Genomic DNA, 22,409 nt, shown 5'->3' with positions numbered 1-22,409 from the left:
CAAAGGATGCGGTCTATCGCAAGCCCTTCTCCGATAGGAGAGAGGCCCCCCAACAAACCTTACCCTTCGCCTCCGGACCAAAAGGTACCTGCGAGGTTCCAGGTTCGATGTCCCTTTTCGCCGAAGCTACTAGGAGACCACAAATGCTCCCGGCATCCCCCTTGGCGTTAGCCAAGGTATCTGCCCGCAGAGCCGATTACGGTAGGTACCCTGCGAAGCAGGAGTACCCGGGGTGTTTGCAGGGAGGTGCGGAACCTAATGGCCACACACACCTCCCCTAGACCGCCAGGAGGGACACCCAGAAGGGCTACCGCATCCTGACAAATCCTGTGAACACACAACACGCAAAAAGTGACACAGTGAGACAAAAAATAAATAAATAAGTGAATGTGTGCAGATATACTGCCCGGACATCCGGCCGGATCTATAAAAATTTCTCTGATCCTAGCCAGAAGGCCGGGAATCAAGAGGTGAGTGCCACAAGGTGAAGAGATTATGGTGCCCGTGCTTCAACTCAGTGAGCCTATTCTCCCAGTGAGTTTCGGCACCTCGGGGTCACCACTCCCCGAGGCACAAAAGTACCTCGGCTCTAGACCCTCTCAGCCTCATGGCGAGACCCGGAGGGAACAGGTCACATCGGGGCAGCCGTCGAGCTGATTCCTCAGAACCAGCCCCGGAAAGCCCTGGTACACCTGCATCCTCCATGCAGCACCCATCCCCACCAGCATGAAAACTGATAAGAACAGATACTACACTTGATCTTAGCCAAAAGGCCGAGAAGCGATAACCGTGAAAGGGGCGGGCCCAACAAGGTCCCCTTCATGGGCACTATCACTGCTTGCTGTCAGGGAGGCTGCCAGACAATTTTCCATGCACACTCTGGGCTGGGGGGCAGTCAACCACCAGTACACACAGCAGAACCTAAACCCATACCATTATTGCTAAGCAGCAAGACAGGGGCCCATTGCACTCCCACGGGGCCTTTTTAAATGCAATCCATAACCCGGATTTGCCAGGAACCCTTCTTACTCCTCCTACTTGCATGTGACACTGGGCTTAGGATCTGCATAGGAAACACACACACAAGCACACACCTACCTTTGTTGCCTGCAGATGCCTCCTTGGCTGTCCCCAAACAGTATCAAACCAACACCCACGGGAAGCTGTAAGCATAGAGGACATGCCTGCACCCCATTGGACTTACCTGTGTGGGTTAAATCCGGGTTATTTGACAACCTATGGCGGTGATGGTTCTGCTCAGGCAGAGCAGTGCTGATGCTCCTCATAAAGCTGTCGCTGCTGTGAAGGTTCTAGGTGACATCACAAATCCCTATGGTTACATACACAACAAAGCTGGGTTGTTGTTGTTTACACTCTGCAAGGCCTGTGGAAGTGAGTGACATCATAGCACTGTAGTTCTGAGGGTTCAAGATGGATGCAACAATCTCCTGTTGCTTCTATGAAGGCCGTAATAGACGACATCACCAAACAGCTCCATAGTCACATACACAGCAAAGGAGAGATGTTGTTTACACCTAGTGATGTCAGTGGTATTGAGTGACATCACAGCACAGTGCTAAGGCTCCTGGGCCTGGACACAGCAGCGGCTGCAATATCTCAACGGAGAATACGTTTATATCTATGTGTGTGTGTGCGCATATATATATATATATATATATATATATATATATATATATATATATATATTTCTCCGCCGAAATCACTTTTAAACCCATTTCCACCTTTTTTTCCCTTCTCTTCCTCTTACTTTTTTTTCACGTTTTTTTACGTTTTTCTCCTTTTCGCCTCTTTTCTGGGCGTATTATTCTTCTTTTTCTTCTTTTTTTTCGTCTAATGCATACCCCATCAGTGCAGCAATGCTTATTCAATACCGCCAGCAGATGGAGACACTGGGGGATAATTTTCTAAGGATTTATACTGATTTTTCCTGTCTGAATTTGTCGCACAGAAAGTTGCAGGCCAAATATGTGTGACATTTCTGCGACTTTAGCTTCTAGAGCATTTTTACAACATTATACATAGGTGCTGAATACATAAAAAGCGACTGTTCAGCGACAGACAAGTCGCATCGGCTGAAAGTAGGCCAGAATGTCAGTCCATGTTGGAGCAGGTTTAGATACAGTCTAAAGCATAGATCTCAAAGTCTGTGCACAGAATTTAGCAAGGGCCTCGCACCTTCTGATGCATCAGGTAGGTGCACAATAGCATAGCCTAACCCTCTGTACTTTGGTCTATATTGATGCGGGACATAGACAGCCAGCTGATGACCAATCCATTAGTGCAATGGATGGCTGGAAGCATTTGTCTTTGCCTTTGCAATACCACAGAAGCAATGCATGGTCAATGTACAGCAATGACACACCTGTGTGAACAGCCAGGAGACCCCCCCCCCCCCCCATGTTATGTTACATAGTTACATAGTTAGTACGGTCGAAAAAAGACATATGTCCATCACGTTCAACCAGGGAATTAAGGGGTAGGGGTGTGGCGCGATATTGGGGAAGGGATGAGATTTTATATTTCTTCATAAGCATTAATCTTATTTTGTCAATTAGGAACATTCAGCACCCACCCGCTATCAAGGCAGCTGCCTATCATGTCATGCCCTACCTGCACAGGTGTGCTGGCTACTCAAATGATCCAATTAAGGAGGCCATTTAGTCAGCAGCAGCAGAAGTCCTGTGCCTGGACGCTCCAACAGGGGCCAGACACAAGCAGAAGCAGAAGCAGCAGAAGCAGCAGCAGCACCACCTTTTGTTTTTTGGCTGCAGCAGCAGCAGCAAGGCCCACAGGGCTGGCTAGCTGGCTAGCCAGCAAGCAGGTAGCAATGAAAGTAGGAATCTTTCTTTTTAACCCTGTAAGGGGGTGGTGCACTGTACCCGAAGATACTGCCATATCGGGTCAATGCATAGGGCGACGGAAGCAAGCTTCGAAATCGGCCCCCGTTCTCAAAAATCCATTTAATATATGGTCCCCAGATAGGGGACGTATCAGATATTAAACTGATAAGAACAGATTTTTTTTTTTTTTTACATTTTTATTGAAAAAACTCAAAAACTTAAATACATCACAAAAAATGTTTACAATACATCAAATACTGTTTTCCATAAATGTAAATTCCACATAGCTAATGCTTTTTTCTGCCCATATCTCTTTTTATCAATTAAATAGTACAAGTAAACTTCACTGTATATCATCTTCAAACATTCTTTTTCACAAATAAAATCTCTTTTGAAGACAAGGATATTACGAACTTTCCATAATACATTTTTTGTACAGTTGATAAAAATCCACAAAATTCTCTCTTTTTCTTTCGTAACTCCATCACTTTTGCCATATAAAACAACTTCATGATTTAAAACTTTTAGACCTGTTAGGAATTTCAATAAAGAACCAATTAGTCTAAAAACCTTTTGTGCAAAATAACAATTCCAGAAAAGGTGCAAAACAGTTTCATCTATATTGCAATTTTCCCGGGGACAGACACATACAGCATTTAGACCTCTTCTATATTGGAAAAATCTTACCGGAAGACACTCATGGATAATCATCCATGCTAAATCCTTGTGCTCATTAAAAAGATATGGCTCGTTTACCTTTTTCCATATTTGTACACACCTATTATAAGAAAAATTAGAGACCATACATATTTCTTCTTGCAAATTTAACTGTACTTCTATCTTGCGAGCATCCCTCAAGGTTAACAAGTCAAAGTCTTTAAGGTTATACATACGTATAATTTTTTCTAAGATGGCATAATGTTTAGGCGGAGTTAAAAGTACAGGAGAAGATAATGATAAAAACACCCATTCTCTTTTTCTAAAAATATGTCCCGCAGAGTACTTTAAAAAACAGGACCATACACTTTTCATAAAAAGTCCCCTAAAACACCAACTAAAAAACCTTAAGTATAAAAATTTTCTAATACAGGGAACCTGTTTTCCTCCATTTTTTTGTGACTTATACATAGTATCTCTTTTTAATTTTTCTGCTTTAGAACTCCATAGAAACTCAAAGAGAATCCTCTGAAGTTGCCTAGACATAAGTTCATTAGGAGGATAAATCATATTTAAATAGAGCATAATGGGTATTAGCATAGCCTTAATCACCAAAATTTTACCTTCTAAGGATAATTTCCTAAGGGACCAAAAGTCTACCTTTTTCTTTACCTTTTCTTTTACCATTAGCCAACTTTCCTCACCATTGTTATTTTTATCAAAGATGACTCCAAGGATTTTTATTTTTTCTGACTGTAATTTTAGGTTTGGTATTTGCACGTTTTCCCATTTACCTATATAAAAACAGTCACATTTAGATAAATTAAGTTTAAAAGCAGAAGCTTTACAAAAGAAATCAGTAACATCAACAACTCTTTGTAAAGAGAAGGCACTTTCACAAAAAACATTAATATCATCCATATAGCCACACACTTTAAGGGTGGCATTATTACCTCCAGGAACTGGCACTCCTTTTATTATTTTATCATTCCTTATTAAGTTTAACAGAGGTTCTATTGCACATATAAACAGTATAGGAGACAGAGGGCAGCCTTGCTTTACCCCTGATGATAAATTAATAAAATCTGTAAGGAAACCATTTATTAAAATCCTGCTAAAAGAACCTTTATATAAGAGAGCAATTTGCTTAATAAATATGTTAGGAAAACCCATGCGTTGTAAAACCATCCATAAAAAACAATGTGATACTCTATCGAACGCTTTATGAAAATCTAGAGATAGAATGGCTAGATTTTGATTCCGCTCTTGCTGATACCATATGACGTCCCTAATAGCATTTAAAGGTTCAGCTACACTCCTTCCTGGGACACCACATACCTGATCCACATGGATGACCTTGTACAAAAACGGCTTCATTCTGTTAACAAAAATTTTTGACATAATCTTATAATCAACATTAAGAAGCGTAATTGGTCTCCAATTTTCTAAGCTGTTCCTATCCCCCTTTTTGGGGATCAGAGACACTATACCACTCCTCCAAGATAAAGGTAGAACATCAGAATTAAAAGCCTCCTTAAAAATATTAAGCAAATCATCTTTAAAAATGTCCCAAAAGGTTTTATAAAACTCTACAGGAAGTCCATCAGAACCTGGTGTTTTACCTGTGGATAAACTTTTAGCAGCAATTTCTAATTCTTGGCATCTTACTTCTGTGCAAAGTGCATCTTGGTCCTCCTTACTTAAACCACAATCTAAAGTGCTTAGGAGAAAATTAGCAGCAGATATATCAATGGGTTTCTCATTAAACAGATCTTGATAAAAGGATTTAGCTTTGGATAACATTCCTACATTAGTAGTTTCATCCTCAATGTTAATCATTAACTTTTTTGTTTCCATTACCTTTTTAAAAAAGAATCTTGTACACTTTTCATCCTTCTCTTTACATTCAACTTTGGAGTTAAAAATTATTTCTTTCCCTTTGTTAGTTATAGCCTTCTGAATATCACTTTTAACACTTAAAATCAGATCGTCTACATATACACCCAGCTCTTTGAGTTGATAATAGGTTTGTAGTTTTGTGTTAAGATCTCTATACCATTTCAATTTCTCTTTTGTTTTTTTAACACCCATCTTAATAAAATACTCTTTAAATTTTACCTTGCAGAATTCCCACCATGCTAAAAGAGAATTAAAATTAGTCCTTGAGTTCTGCAATTTTTTAAAAAGATAGATAAAATTACATTTAATTTCTTCATCTTCAAGCAAAGAGATATTCAGACGCCAGACTCCTTTGGCTCTGCAAACCCCATCAAACTTACATGTAGCAGATAAAATCTTATGATCTGAAAAAAAGGTAGAAGTCAATTGCATATTCCCATAAAATGCAAATCCAGAAGCAAAAATATAATCAATCCTTGACATATAAAGGCTATTCCCCCAGGTATACCCAGGGTCATTAGGGAAAGAGGTTCTCCACAAATCTTTTAAATTAAAATCAACTATAAAATCCTTTAGTTGTTTTTCAGTCTTATCTTTCCTTTGTTCAGATCCTCCAGCCCGCTCCTCTCCTGCCATTATACAATTAAAATCACCAGCGATGATAAGCGGGGATGAACCCGGTAAATAAAACTGAATTTTCTCTAATAAATCAGATCTTTCATCCTTATCTGGAGAGGCATATACATTTAAAAGTCTCATATTCATGTCATTATAAATAATATGAACGAGCAGGGCTCTACCGGGTACAATGTCTGTGAAGGAGGTAACTTTATACTCACTGCTCTTGAACAGTATGCAAACACCAGTCACTTTCCTCTCATTATCCCCTGACCACACAGACGGGCCAAGAGTCCATTCAGATCTCAAAGATGAATAATTGATATCATAATCAATGGCACATTCCTGTAAAAATAAAATGTCTGTAGGCAAAGAAGACAAGAAAGAAAATAAAGCAGCCCTCCTCTCTGGGCTCTTCAAACTCCTCACATTGAAGGAGGAGATATTAACACTTGGTAGCTCCTGGGTCATTCATTATCCTCAGACAAAGAACCCCAATCTGTAGGTGGTGACACAAATTCCTCAATATTAACAGGGTCGGATGCTGTTATAACCTTTTGGCAGACAATCTCCACGTTCCCCTCGTCCGCACTAACTCGACCACTCCTTTTGATGTTAAGGCCCTTTTCCTCTTTCCGGTCTCTGCTTTTCCTCTTTCGCCGTTCTTCTACATCCATCTCCTCTGTATCCCTTCTGGGCGGTCCAGGACCCTCAACTTCCATGAGAGGAGAACCCCTCACTTCTGTCTCAGGTCCCACGACCTTCCCCGGGGACACAATGCTTTTGGAGACATGAGCCACAGCAGGTATCACAGGAATTCCGGTAGCAGAAGACTCAGGCATCACTTTCAGGGTGTGGGTCTTAGGCACAGGCACAGCATCCATGGAGCTCTTCCTCATCGAGGGACCAGCCGACGTAGCCACAATATTGGCCCAGGAGCGTTGAGGACAATCCTTAAAAGCGTGTCCTTTCTGCTTACACACATTACACAGAATCTCATTTTGACAGTCCAAAGTGGTGTGGCCTTTTTGGCCACATCTTTTGCAAATAACCACTTCCTCTTTGCAAGATTCTTGTGTATGACCATATTCATGGCATTTCCTGCAATAATACGGCATCCCAGGGTAGAATAAATAGCCACGTTTACGCCCAATTAAAAAATTTGCAGGTGGGCGACACAGACCTCCAATTCCTCTCACATCTTCTCTGAACTTAACAGCAAACTTATGCTTTCCAGTCCAAAAGTCCATTGCATTCATTATTTTATGAGAGTATTTGACTTCCGCACAATATTGGTTTAAAAATAAGACAATGTCTCTTATATCCACGTATGGATCGTGCATAGTAACCACCAGTGGAACATCGCCATTAGAATATAGAGCAATGAAAACAAGTCCTTTCATATCCTCCTCATTGGCAAGCTCCCGAACTTTCTCAAACATATGGTCACATGCAGATGCGGAAGTCAAGGTAAGAATGAAAAGTCCTTTACCTGGGTCTTTTAGGCAAAACACATCTTCTCTCTGAATGTGCAATAAATCCAGCATAATTCTCTTGACAAAAAATTCCAAAGTCATCTTCTCCTTTTTCTCCTCATCCACTTCAATACGGAAGGTGTTCTTAATCCGAGTTTCAGTATGCGCAGCAAACCTAAGGGTCGCCATGGGGGATCGCCTTCCCGTTCTTTGTAAGTCCTCCTCCTATAGCAGCATGAGGCTTAAGACGGCTAAAAAACCGCCGATGCCTCAAGGCCGAAGGTTCGACGAACTCAGAGCCCCTTGACAAGATACAAGATCTTAGCCAAAAGGCCGAGAAGCGATAACCGTGAAAGGGGCGGGCCCAACAAGGTCCCCTTCATGGGCACTATCACTGCTTGCTGTCAGGGAGGCTGCCAGACAATTTTCCATGCACACTCTGGGCTGGGGGGCAGTCAACCACCAGTACACACAGCAGAACCTAAACCCATACCATTATTGCTAAGCAGCAAGACAGGGGCCCATTGCACTCCCACGGGGCCTTTTTAAATGCAATCCATAACCCGGATTTGCCAGGAACCCTTCTTACTCCTCCTACTTGCATGTGACACTGGGCTTAGGATCTGCATAGGAAACACACACACAAGCACACACCTACCTTTGTTGCCTGCAGATGCCTCCTTGGCTGTCCCCAAACGGTATCAAACCAACACCCACGGGAAGCTGTAAGCATAGAGGACATGCCTGCACCCCATTGGACTTACCTGTGTGGGTTAAATCCGGGTTATTTGACAACCTATGGCGGTGATGGTTCTGCTCAGGCAGAGCAGTGCTGATGCTCCTCATAAAGCTGTCGCTGCTGTGAAGGTTCTAGGTGACATCACAAATCCCTATGGTTACATACACAACAAAGCTGGGTTGTTGTTGTTTACACTCTGCAAGGCCTGTGGAAGTGAGTGACATCATAGCACTGTAGTTCTGAGGGTTCAAGATGGATGCAACAATCTCCTGTTGCTTCTATGAAGGCCGTAATAGACGACATCACCAAACAGCTCCATAGTCACATACACAGCAAAGGAGAGATGTTGTTTACACCTAGTGATGTCAGTGGTATTGAGTGACATCACAGCACAGTGCTAAGGCTCCTGGGCCTGGACACAGCAGCGGCTGCAATATCTCAACGGAGAATACGTTTATATCTATGTGTGTGTGTGCGCATATATATATATATATATATATATATATATATATATATATATATATATATATATTTCTCCGCCGAAATCACTTTTAAACCCATTTCCACCTTTTTTTCCCTTCTCTTCCTCTTACTTTTTTTTCACGTTTTTTTACGTTTTTCTCCTTTTCGCCTCTTTTCTGGGCGTATTATTCTTCTTTTTCTTCTTTTTTTTCGTCTAATGCATACCCCATCAGTGCAGCAATGCTTATTCAATACCGCCAGCAGATGGAGACACTGGGGGATAATTTTCTAAGGATTTATACTGATTTTTCCTGTCTGAATTTGTCGCACAGAAAGTTGCAGGCCAAATATGTGTGACATTTCTGCGACTTTAGCTTCTAGAGCATTTTTACAACATTATACATAGGTGCTGAATACATAAAAAGCGACTGTTCAGCGACAGACAAGTCGCATCGGCTGAAAGTAGGCCAGAATGTCAGTCCATGTTGGAGCAGGTTTAGATACAGTCTAAAGCATAGATCTCAAAGTCTGTGCACAGAATTTAGCAAGGGCCTCGCACCTTCTGATGCATCAGGTAGGTGCACAATAGCATAGCCTAACCCTCTGTACTTTGGTCTATATTGATGCGGGACATAGACAGCCAGCTGATGACCAATCCATTAGTGCAATGGATGGCTGGAAGCATTTGTCTTTGCCTTTGCAATACCACAGAAGCAATGCATGGTCAATGTACAGCAATGACACACCTGTGTGAACAGCCAGGAGACCCCCCCCCCCCCATGTTATGTTACATAGTTACATAGTTAGTACGGTCGAAAAAAGACATATGTCCATCACGTTCAACCAGGGAATTAAGGGGTAGGGGTGTGGCGCGATATTGGGGAAGGGATGAGATTTTATATTTCTTCATAAGCATTAATCTTATTTTGTCAATTAGGAACATTCAGCACCCACCCGCTATCAAGGCAGCTGCCTATCATGTCATGCCCTACCTGCACAGGTGTGCTGGCTACTCAAATGATCCAATTAAGGAGGCCATTTAGTCAGCAGCAGCAGAAGTCCTGTGCCTGGACGCTCCAACAGGGGCCAGACACAAGCAGAAGCAGAAGCAGCAGAAGCAGCAGCAGCACCACCTTTTGTTTTTTGGCTGCAGCAGCAGCAAGGCCCACAGGGCTGGCTAGCTGGCTAGCCAGCAAGCAGGTAGCAATGAAAGTAGGAATCTTTCTTTTTAACCCTGTAAGGGGGTGGTGCACTGTACCCGAAGATACTGCCATATCGGGTCAATGCATAGGGCGACGGAAGCAAGCTTCGAAATCGGCCCCCGTTCTCAAAAATCCATTTAATATATGGTCCCCAGATAGGGGACGTATCAGATATTAAACTGATAAGAACAGATTTTTTTTTTTTTTTTTTTTTTTTTTTCCTCAGTTACAGACTATTGTTTGGACGATCATCAGGTCACCTACCAAGACTCGTCACTTAAAACAATATCTGAAAAAACATCATACGGAAAAAACTAACTAAGGGAACCGAGTGCCAAGAAAAAGTGACCAAACAACAAAACAAAAAAACATGTCAAAAACAATCACAGAAATTGGTCAAAAACTTACAGCTTTCTCCTTTACGTACTTCTTATAAATTTTTCCATCGTGTATGCATCCAGATTTTCTCCGCTTCTTCTTCACCAATTCTCTTTTTGTCCAGTAGAAAGATAGTAAAAATCCTTCCTAAAAACAATCTTTTCAATTCCCTCGGAGAAATAACAACATTTTTAAAAACAAGCAAATTGCGTGAGTCCCATAAAACCTCTTTAAAAACAGAAAAAAGAATCCAATTAGTACGTGTATCTTCCTTTTTACTAAGCTCTTGACCAATAAAAACTTTCTCAAAAGAAAAACTGTTATATCCAGTGAGTTGGATTAAAAACTTCTTTAAAAACATAAAAAATTCTTTTGCATAAAAACAGTCCCAATAAAGGTGCACTAAGTCTTCTCTACCTCCACAACCCTCTCTTGGGCATCTGTCACTTATTCTCAAACCTCTTCCATTTAAAAAAGATCGGGTTGGGAGGCAGCCATGAAAGGACATCCAACTAACGTCTTTTTGTCTGTTTGATAGTCCAATAACTTTAAAAAACTTCCAAATCTTCACAGACTGAGCATTAGTGCAGAATGGTACTTCATATAATCTCTCATTTTTCCTTATTTCTTGTTCTATTTTCTTTTTATCAGGTTCACCTAAAGAGCTCAAACCAAATTGATCATTGAAAGACCTGAGGAGCACATAGAAGGTAGGTATCACATGTGCTATGGGTCTCCTCAAATCCCTCTCACACCAGCCCCATTTGGAAAACAACCATCCTGCAAGGTATTTACTCATGTCTGCCGCCCTATTATTGCACTGTATCAATTTAAAAATTAAAAGAAAATAGTGCACCTTTAAAAACAGATCAATGTTTGGAAAGTTATATCCGCCCAAATTCATACTCTTCATCACTTCTTCTCTTCTCATTTTCTCCATCTTAGACCCCCAGAAGAACACAAAAAGCTTCCTTGTGACTCTCCTAGTCCATAACTTCCCTGGAGGAAGCACCATAGCCGTATACAAGAGAAGCGGTAGGATTACAGACTTAATGATAACAACTTTCCCTTTAAGTGACAAGTTCCTTAACCTCCAGAAGGATAGCTTCTTCTCAATTTTACTGTCCAAAGTCTCATAACTTTTCTTTCCTTTGAGGTCTTTATCAAATATCACTCCTAGCACTTCAATGTCTTCTTTTTCCTTAACACCATCCACTACTATATTCTCTTGGTTCCCAAAACTGCATAATTGGCACTTCCCCCAGTTCACATTCATCCCAGCCACACAACAAAAAATCCTCACATGCAAATTTACTCTGTTGAGATCTGCTTGGGATGTACAAGTAAAAACCACATCGTCCATGTAACTTAAAACCTTTAACTTACTACCATCACTACCTGGAATAAAAACGCCACTCACACATTTATCTTTCTGCACATTCTTCAACAGGCCCTCTATAACGCATATAAACAGAATTGGGGAGAGTGGGCATCCCTGTCTGACTCCAGACAAGACATTAAAAGCAGGCCCCACATGCCCATTTACTAAAATCTGACTTGTCACCCCATGATAAAAACTCATAATAACAGATAATAACTTTTCTGGAATACCTAAGTGTTTTAGAGCAATGAACATAAAATCATGTGCAACCTTATCATAAGCCTTTTCGAAATCTATGGACTCAACAAACAGTGCATTCTTGTTAAAGTTACTGTAATAAATAGAGTCTCTTAAAAGCAATAAATTATCTGTTATTTTTCTTTTCGGTACTGCACAAACTTGGTATTCTCCCACAAGGTGGTCCACTACATCACTCAGTCTATTAGCCACAATCTTAGCAATTATCTTGTAGTCACAATTTAATAAAGTTATAGGTCTCCAATTTTTAAGATCTCTGCCATCACCTTTTTTATGAATTAATGTTATGACCCCTTTCTTCATAGATTCAGCTAAAACACCTGAGTTAAAAACATATTGCACCACCCGTGTAAACTCTTTACTTAAAATATTCCAGAACGCGGAATAAAACTCAGCGGGGAGACCATCACAGCCTGGTGTGTTCCCTTTGGCCATCTTATCCAGGGCCTGCTTGATCTCCCCTTCACTAACATCATCAATCAAAAAATCTACTTTTTCAACAGGAACATTATTCTCCAAAATATTACAATAATCATTCATCTCCGTCTCACTGGCTCTGCTCTTATTACTAAAGAGTGTCTCATAAAATCTGCCAATCTCCTTCACCATCTCCTCTCCAAAAACTTCCCCCGTAGGGGTAAAAACAGATTTAAAAACACCTTTAGCATTAAAACATTTTTTAAAGAAATACCGTGTACACTGCTCATTTTCTTCTAGGTGCTGCACTTTAGACTTATATACAATATTCCTTCCCTTTTCCAACAACCTTTTTTTCATCTCCCCCTTCACCTTAACAATCTCATCCTCCACCTCCACACCAACACGTTTAAACTTATAGAGAGTCTCTAACCGGGATACAAGCCTTTCATCACTCCTCCTCTTCTCTTGTGCTCTCTTTATGCAAAACATCTTAAAGAAATTAGAAAACTCTCCTTTAGCCCATTCCCACCACACTAAGACATTACTAAAATCAGGTTGTTTAGAAACACAGGATAAAAACACATGATTAAAACCAGCCATTACTTCCTCATCTTCCAATAGACTTACATTTAATTTCCAGAGCCCCCTCCCAAAATGAAGGGACTCTGTGACACTTATCTCAGCCGACACCATCTTGTGGTCTGAGAAAGTTGACATCATTTGATTGCACCGGACCACCTTAATCCCATCAGAGACCAGGATGTAATCGATCCGGGATTTACAGCGGCCACTATCTGATATGTACGTATATCTTTCATCAGTGCTAACCATCAGTCCAACATCAGTAAAATGCAAGTCTTGAATAATTTGATTTAAAACATTGGAAGTAATATCAGTTCTAACCTCAGCAGAGCTCTCACGATCATTGACGGATCTAATGCAGTTAAAATCGCCAACAATAATAGTATCTTCACGACCAGGGATAAAAAACTTAAGGGACTCTAAAAAAGACAAACGTGCTTGTTTTTCTGCTGGAGCATACACATTAAAAATTCTCATCCTCTGGCCCAAAACCTCAAAAATTAAAACCATACAACGACCAGGTACTAAAGTTTGGCAATTTAAAACTTTAATGTCCCTGTTTCGCAATAAAATCCCAACACCTTCATTTTTGTTTTCTGCACATGTGGACCAGAAGGACTGCCCACACTTCCACTCATTTGCATAAGGTGCTGACTTTATTGCACACTCCTGTAAACATATCACATCACTTCTAACATTCTCAAGAATATCAAAAATTGCAGCTCTCCTAATTTCAGACTCAATACTTCTTACATTAATAGTTGTTACAACCAAAGTCATAATAACTAGGAAAAGAAAACCAAATGCTTTAAAATCCATCTTAACTTAGAAATTAACATTTTGGCCTTCAACTTTCCTATGTAAACTTGCAAAACAATCAGGCGACCCTATGTTAGAGTCCCTGTCTATTTCATTATCACTACCAAGAACAAGGGCTTCCTGATCCTCAGACCAGCTCCCTGTCTTACACCTTTTATTCACAACCTGCACATCCTCATCTTCCTCCTCCTCTTCTTCCTTACTGCGAGAAACTCTCTGACCAGGTGTTAGAGATCTCTGAGATGACCCAACAACTTCCATTCCCTCCTCCTCCCCCACAATTGGGTTTGGACATTCAATATCATCCATAGCCTCTTCACTAGAAAGAACATCACCATACACTGTCTCAATTTTCTCCACCACTTTCACTTTTTTTGCTTTTTTCTTTTTCACCAAGGTAAATTCACCTCCCACACCTGTCTCCTCACCAGTCACAGCAGTGGAAACACCCTCCTCCCCTGACCTCTCCTGAGTGCTAATGTGCTCCACTATCACAGAACTTTCCTCAGCCACCTGTGCCACATTAACACTCACACTCACACTCTCACCAACTCCAGGAACAAACCTCCCTCCCCCTTTTTCTCTTTGTTCTCCTCTATTCCCAGCTGCATCAGCATAACTTCTCTTCTTTTTATACCACATATCACAGCCTCTTGCCAAATGTTCCTCACTTCCACAGATATCACATGTCTTCTTCTCTGTACAAATACTTGCTTCATGACCAGTTTTCCCACAATTTCTGCAACATTCTCCTTTCTCAGGGCAATAATCCTGCACATGGCCATAGGCATGGCACTTTCTACAATATTGCAACTGGCCTTCATAAAAGCAGAAACCTCTCTCTCCTCCGATAGAAAACACCTGTGGTATGCTCTTCCTTCCATCTTGCATTCCTTCATCTTTTTTAAATTTTACAATAAACTTTCTCTTACAATTAAAGTACCCAAACTTGTTCTTAAGTCTTCCTATAAATTTCACTTCCTCGCAATACCGGAACAAAAAGTTTGTAACCATTTCATCAGAAACCTTAGGATTATACATGTGGACAATTACTACCTTTGTTGTATTCATAAATAACGGTTCCACTTTAATCTTCTTCATTATAGCAGGCTCACTTTTCCTCTTCATTTCTTCAAGATCCATATAGACTCTCTGGCAAATCTCAGAACCACAAAAAGTAATATCATAAATTCCTTGCCTAGGAAAATCCTGTATAGCCAATACATTCCATACCTGTAGGTAATCAAGCTTGCGAAGAATCTCCACAACGATTTGGTCAAGTCCGATCGTCCCCCGGTGCTCGCCAGGAACGTAGATCCGCACCGTGTCCTCAAGTCCACGCGCCTTCTCGCTCATTTTTGCAGGTAAAACCCACGATCGCAGCTCAGCAACAATCCAGGGCCCCCCGTAAAGAGGGCCCCGATCACCACTCCTTTCAACCCAAACCACGCACAGAAATCCACACGTGATCTTAGCCAAAAGGCCGAGAAGCGATAACCGTGAAAGGGGCGGGCCCAACAAGGTCCCCTTCATGGGCACTATCACTGCTTGCTGTCAGGGAGGCTGCCAGACAATTTTCCATGCACACTCTGGGCTGGGGGGCAGTCAACCACCAGTACACACAGCAGAACCTAAACCCATACCATTATTGCTAAGCAGCAAGACAGGGGCCCATTGCACTCCCACGGGGCCTTTTTAAATGCAATCCATAACCCGGATTTGCCAGGAACCCTTCTTACTCCTCCTACTTGCATGTGACACTGGGCTTAGGATCTGCATAGGAAACACACACACAAGCACACACCTACCTTTGTTGCCTGCAGATGCCTCCTTGGCTGTCCCCAAACGGTATCAAACCAACACCCACGGGAAGCTGTAAGCATAGAGGACATGCCTGCACCCCATTGGACTTACCTGTGTGGGTTAAATCCGGGTTATTTGACAACCTATGGCGGTGATGGTTCTGCTCAGGCAGAGCAGTGCTGATGCTCCTCATAAAGCTGTCGCTGCTGTGAAGGTTCTAGGTGACATCACAAATCCCTATGGTTACATACACAACAAAGCTGGGTTGTTGTTGTTTACACTCTGCAAGGCCTGTGGAAGTGAGTGACATCATAGCACTGTAGTTCTGAGGGTTCAAGATGGATGCAACAATCTCCTGTTGCTTCTATGAAGGCCGTAATAGACGACATCACCAAACAGCTCCATAGTCACATACACAGCAAAGGAGAGATGTTGTTTACACCTAGTGATGTCAGTGGTATTGAGTGACATCACAGCACAGTGCTAAGGCTCCTGGGCCTGGACACAGCAGCGGCTGCAATATCTCAACGGAGAATACGTTTATATCTATGTGTGTGTGTGCGCATATATATATATATATATATATATATATATATATATATATATATATATATACATATATATATATATTTCTCCGCCGAAATCACTTTTAAACCCATTTCCACCTTTTTTTCCCTTCTCTTCCTCTTACTTTTTTTTCACGTTTTTTTACGTTTTTCTCCTTTTCGCCTCTTTTCTGGGCGTATTATTCTTCTTTTTCTTCTTTTTTTTCATCTAATGCATACCCCATCAGTGCAGCAATGCTTATTCAATACCGCCAGCAGATGGAGACACTGGGGGATAATTTTCTAAGGATTTATACTGATTTTTCCTGTCTGAATTTGTCGCACAGAAAGTTGCAGGCCAAATATGTGTGACATTTCTGCGACTTTAGCTTCTAGAGCATTTTTACAACATTATACATAGGTGCTGAATACATAAAAAGCGACTGTTCAGCGACAGACAAGTCGCATCGGCTGAAAGTAGGCCAGAATGTCAGTCCATGTTGGAGCAGGTTTAGATACAGTCTAAAGCATAGATCTCAAAGTCTGTGCACAGAATTTAGCAAGGGCCTCGCACCTTCTGATGCATCAGGTAGGTGCACAATAGCATAGCCTAACCCTCTGTACTTTGGTCTATATTGATGCGGGACATAGACAGCCAGCTGATGACCAATCCATTAGTGCAATGGATGGCTGGAAGCATTTGTCTTTGCCTTTGCAATACCACAGAAGCAATGCATGGTCAATGTACAGCAATGACACACCTGTGTGAACAGCCAGGAGACCCCCCCCCCCCCCCCCCCCCATGTTATGTTACATAGTTACATAGTTAGTACGGTCGAAAAAAGACATATGTCCATCACGTTCAACCAGGGAATTAAGGGGTAGGGGTGTGGCGCGATATTGGGGAAGGGATGAGATTTTATATTTCTTCATAAGCATTAATCTTATTTTGTCAATTAGGAACATTCAGCACCCACCCGCTATCAAGGCAGCTGCCTATCATGTCATGCCCTACCTGCACAGGTGTGCTGGCTACTCAAATGATCCAATTAAGGAGGCCATTTAGTCAGCAGCAGCAGAAGTCCTGTGCCTGGACGCTCCAACAGGGGCCAGACACAAGCAGAAGCAGAAGCAGCAGAAGCAGCAGCAGCACCACCTTTTGTTTTTTGGCTGCAGCAGCAGCAAGGCCCACAGGGCTGGCTAGCTGGCTAGCCAGCAAGCAGGTAGCAATGAAAGTAGGAATCTTTCTTTTTAACCCTGTAAGGGGGTGGTGCACTGTACCCGAAGATACTGCCATATCGGGTCAATGCATAGGGCGACGGAAGCAAGCTTCGAAATCGGCCCCCGTTCTCAAAAATCCATTTAATATATGGTCCCCAGATAGGGGACGTATCAGATATTAAACTGATAAGAACAGATACTACACTTGATCTTAGCCAAAAGGCCGAGAAGCGATAACCGTGAAAGGGGCGGGCCCAACAAGGTCCCCTTCATGGGCACTATCACTGCTTGCTGTCAGGGAGGCTGCCAGACAATTTTCCATGCACACTCTGGGCTGGGGGGCAGTCAACCACCAGTACACACAGCAGAACCTAAACCCATACCATTATTGCTAAGCAGCAAGACAGGGGCCCATTGCACTCCCACGGGGCCTTTTTAAATGCAATCCATAACCCGGATTTGCCAGGAACCCTTCTTACTCCTCCTACTTGCATGTGACACTGGGCTTAGGATCTGCATAGGAAACACACACACAAGCACACACCTACCTTTGTTGCCTGCAGATGCCTCCTTGGCTGTCCCCAAACGGTATCAAACCAACACCCACGGGAAGCTGTAAGCATAGAGGACATGCCTGCACCCCATTGGACTTACCTGTGTGGGTTAAATCCGGGTTATTTGACAACCTATGGCGGTGATGGTTCTGCTCAGGCAGAGCAGTGCTGATGCTCCTCATAAAGCTGTCGCTGCTGTGAAGGTTCTAGGTGACATCACAAATCCCTATGGTTACATACACAACAAAGCTGGGTTGTTGTTGTTTACACTCTGCAAGGCCTGTGGAAGTGAGTGACATCATAGCACTGTAGTTCTGAGGGTTCAAGATGGATGCAACAATCTCCTGTTGCTTCTATGAAGGCCGTAATAGACGACATCACCAAACAGCTCCATAGTCACATACACAGCAAAGGAGAGATGTTGTTTACACCTAGTGATGTCAGTGGTATTGAGTGACATCACAGCACAGTGCTAAGGCTCCTGGGCCTGGACACAGCAGCGGCTGCAATATCTCAACGGAGAATACGTTTATATCTATGTGTGTGTGTGCGCATATATATATATATATATATATATATATATATATATATATATATATATTTCTCCGCCGAAATCACTTTTAAACCCATTTCCACCTTTTTTTCCCTTCTCTTCCTCTTACTTTTTTTTCACGTTTTTTTACGTTTTTCTCCTTTTCGCCTCTTTTCTGGGCGTATTATTCTTCTTTTTCTTCTTTTTTTTCGTCTAATGCATACCCCATCAGTGCAGCAATGCTTATTCAATACCGCCAGCAGATGGAGACACTGGGGGATAATTTTCTAAGGATTTATACTGATTTTTCCTGTCTGAATTTGTCGCACAGAAAGTTGCAGGCCAAATATGTGTGACATTTCTGCGACTTTAGCTTCTAGAGCATTTTTACAACATTATACATAGGTGCTGAATACATAAAAAGCGACTGTTCAGCGACAGACAAGTCGCATCGGCTGAAAGTAGGCCAGAATGTCAGTCCATGTTGGAGCAGGTTTAGATACAGTCTAAAGCATAGATCTCAAAGTCTGTGCACAGAATTTAGCAAGGGCCTCGCACCTTCTGATGCATCAGGTAGGTGCACAATAGCATAGCCTAACCCTCTGTACTTTGGTCTATATTGATGCGGGACATAGACAGCCAGCTGATGACCAATCCATTAGTGCAATGGATGGCTGGAAGCATTTGTCTTTGCCTTTGCAATACCACAGAAGCAATGCATGGTCAATGTACAGCAATGACACACCTGTGTGAACAGCCAGGAGACCCCCCCCCCCCATGTTATGTTACATAGTTACATAGTTAGTACGGTCGAAAAAAGACATATGTCCATCACGTTCAACCAGGGAATTAAGGGGTAGGGGTGTGGCGCGATATTGGGGAAGGGATGAGATTTTATATTTCTTCATAAGCATTAATCTTATTTTGTCAATTAGGAACATTCAGCACCCACCCGCTATCAAGGCAGCTGCCTATCATGTCATGCCCTACCTGCACAGGTGTGCTGGCTACTCAAATGATCCAATTAAGGAGGCCATTTAGTCAGCAGCAGCAGAAGTCCTGTGCCTGGACGCTCCAACAGGGGCCAGACACAAGCAGAAGCAGAAGCAGCAGAAGCAGCAGCAGCACCACCTTTTGTTTTTTGGCTGCAGCAGCAGCAAGGCCCACAGGGCTGGCTAGCTGGCTAGCCAGCAAGCAGGTAGCAATGAAAGTAGGAATCTTTCTTTTTAACCCTGTAAGGGGGTGGTGCACTGTACCCGAAGATACTGCCATATCGGGTCAATGCATAGGGCGACGGAAGCAAGCTTCGAAATCGGCCCCCGTTCTCAAAAATCCATTTAATATATGGTCCCCAGATAGGGGACGTATCAGATATTAAACTGATAAGAACAGATACTACACTTGATCTTAGCCAAAAGGCCGAGAAGCGATAACCGTGAAAGGGGCGGGCCCAACAAGGTCCCCTTCATGGGCACTATCACTGCTTGCTGTCAGGGAGGCTGCCAGACAATTTTCCATGCACACTCTGGGCTGGGGGGCAGTCAACCACCAGTACACACAGCAGAACCTAAACCCATACCATTATTGCTAAGCAGCAAGACAGGGGCCCATTGCACTCCCACGGGGCCTTTTTAAATGCAATCCATAACCCGGATTTGCCAGGAACCCTTCTTACTCCTCCTACTTGCATGTGACACTGGGCTTAGGATCTGCATAGGAAACACACACACAAGCACACACCTACCTTTGTTGCCTGCAGATGCCTCCTTGGCTGTCCCCAAACGGTATCAAACCAACACCCACGGGAAGCTGTAAGCATAGAGGACATGCCTGCACCCCATTGGACTTACCTGTGTGGGTTAAATCCGGGTTATTTGACAACCTATGGCGGTGATGGTTCTGCTCAGGCAGAGCAGTGCTGATGCTCCTCATAAAGCTGTCGCTGCTGTGAAGGTTCTAGGTGACATCACAAATCCCTATGGTTACATACACAACAAAGCTGGGTTGTTGTTGTTTACACTCTGCAAGGCCTGTGGAAGTGAGTGACATCATAGCACTGTAGTTCTGAGGGTTCAAGATGGATGCAACAATCTCCTGTTGCTTCTATGAAGGCCGTAATAGACGACATCACCAAACAGCTCCATAGTCACATACACAGCAAAGGAGAGATGTTGTTTACACCTAGTGATGTCAGTGGTATTGAGTGACATCACAGCACAGTGCTAAGGCTCCTGGGCCTGGACACAGCAGCGGCTGCAATATCTCAACGGAGAATACGTTTATATCTATGTGTGTGTGTGCGCATATATATATATATATATATATATATATATATATATATATATATACATATATATATATATTTCTCCGCCGAAATCACTTTTAAACCCATTTCCACCTTTTTTTCCCTTCTCTTCCTCTTACTTTTTTTTCACGTTTTTTTACGTTTTTCTCCTTTTCGCCTCTTTTCTGGGCGTATTATTCTTCTTTTTCTTCTTTTTTTTCATCTAATGCATACCCCATCAGTGCAGCAATGCTTATTCAATACCGCCAGCAGATGGAGACACTGGGGGATAATTTTCTAAGGATTTATACTGATTTTTCCTGTCTGAATTTGTCGCACAGAAAGTTGCAGGCCAAATATGTGTGACATTTCTGCGACTTTAGCTTCTAGAGCATTTTTACAACATTATACATAGGTGCTGAATACATAAAAAGCGACTGTTCAGCGACAGACAAGTCGCATCGGCTGAAAGTAGGCCAGAATGTCAGTCCATGTTGGAGCAGGTTTAGATACAGTCTAAAGCATAGATCTCAAAGTCTGTGCACAGAATTTAGCAAGGGCCTCGCACCTTCTGATGCATCAGGTAGGTGCACAATAGCATAGCCTAACCCTCTGTACTTTGGTCTATATTGATGCGGGACATAGACAGCCAGCTGATGACCAATCCATTAGTGCAATGGATGGCTGGAAGCATTTGTCTTTGCCTTTGCAATACCACAGAAGCAATGCATGGTCAATGTACAGCAATGACACACCTGTGTGAACAGCCAGGAGACCCCCCCCCCCCCCCCATGTTATGTTACATAGTTACATAGTTAGTACGGTCGAAAAAAGACATATGTCCATCACGTTCAACCAGGGAATTAAGGGGTAGGGGTGTGGCGCGATATTGGGGAAGGGATGAGATTTTATATTTCTTCATAAGCATTAATCTTATTTTGTCAATTAGGAACATTCAGCACCCACCCGCTATCAAGGCAGCTGCCTATCATGTCATGCCCTACCTGCACAGGTGTGCTGGCTACTCAAATGATCCAATTAAGGAGGACATTTAGTCAGCAGCAGCAGAAGTCCTGTGCCTGGACGCTCCAACAGGGGCCAGACACAAGCAGAAGCAGAAGCAGCAGAAGCAGCAGCAGCACCACCTTTTGTTTTTTGGCTGCAGCAGCAGCAAGGCCCACAGGGCTGGCTAGCTGGCTAGCCAGCAAGCAGGTAGCAATGAAAGTAGGAATCTTTCTTTTTAACCCTGTAAGGGGGTGGTGCACTGTACCCGAAGATACTGCCATATCGGGTCAATGCATAGGGCGACGGAAGCAAGCTTCGAAATCGGCCCCCGTTCTCAAAAATCCATTTAATATATGGTCCCCAGATAGGGGACGTATCAGATATTAAACTGATAAGAACAGATACTACACTTGATCTTAGCCAAAAGGCCGAGAAGCGATAACCGTGAAAGGGGCGGGCCCAACAAGGTCCCCTTCATGGGCACTATCACTGCTTGCTGTCAGGGAGGCTGCCAGACAATTTTCCATGCACACTCTGGGCTGGGGGGCAGTCAACCACCAGTACACACAGCAGAACCTAAACCCATACCATTATTGCTAAGCAGCAAGACAGGGGCCCATTGCACTCCCACGGGGCCTTTTTAAATGCAATCCATAACCCGGATTTGCCAGGAACCCTTCTTACTCCTCCTACTTGCATGTGACACTGGGCTTA

The 22,409-nt window shown here is 42.7% G+C and overlaps 5 non-coding genes and 1 pseudogene across 5 annotated transcripts; all 6 read right to left on the bottom strand.

Annotated features, from left to right (window-relative positions):
* Positions 1-625: 625 nt before the first annotated feature.
* Positions 626-785, bottom strand: LOC130350353 (U2 spliceosomal RNA; annotated as a pseudogene).
* A 2,099-nt stretch (positions 786-2,884) lies between these two features.
* LOC130350342 (U2 spliceosomal RNA) lies at positions 2,885-3,074 on the bottom strand. The gene has a single exon (XR_008887480.1). It is a non-coding gene; the product is annotated as a U2 spliceosomal RNA (small nuclear RNA).
* Positions 3,075-9,953: 6,879 nt separating this feature from the next.
* Positions 9,954-10,150, bottom strand: LOC130350348 (U2 spliceosomal RNA). Its single transcript, XR_008887484.1, has one exon. It is a non-coding gene; the product is annotated as a U2 spliceosomal RNA (small nuclear RNA).
* A 7,214-nt stretch (positions 10,151-17,364) lies between these two features.
* On the bottom strand, positions 17,365-17,555 carry LOC130350318 (U2 spliceosomal RNA). The gene has a single exon (XR_008887461.1). It is a non-coding gene; the product is annotated as a U2 spliceosomal RNA (small nuclear RNA).
* Positions 17,556-19,646: 2,091 nt separating this feature from the next.
* LOC130350317 (U2 spliceosomal RNA) lies at positions 19,647-19,837 on the bottom strand. Its single transcript, XR_008887460.1, has one exon. It is a non-coding gene; the product is annotated as a U2 spliceosomal RNA (small nuclear RNA).
* A 2,107-nt stretch (positions 19,838-21,944) lies between these two features.
* LOC130350315 (U2 spliceosomal RNA) lies at positions 21,945-22,135 on the bottom strand. The gene has a single exon (XR_008887459.1). It is a non-coding gene; the product is annotated as a U2 spliceosomal RNA (small nuclear RNA).
* Positions 22,136-22,409: the final 274 nt, after the last annotated feature.

Source organism: Hyla sarda, unplaced genomic scaffold (assembly GCF_029499605.1).
Source record: "Hyla sarda isolate aHylSar1 unplaced genomic scaffold, aHylSar1.hap1 scaffold_942, whole genome shotgun sequence".
In the NCBI taxonomy this organism is placed as follows: Eukaryota; Metazoa; Chordata; class Amphibia; order Anura; family Hylidae; genus Hyla; species Hyla sarda.
The sequence above is the reverse complement of the archived record's forward strand: the minus strand, read 5'-3'. Positions and strand labels throughout refer to the sequence as shown.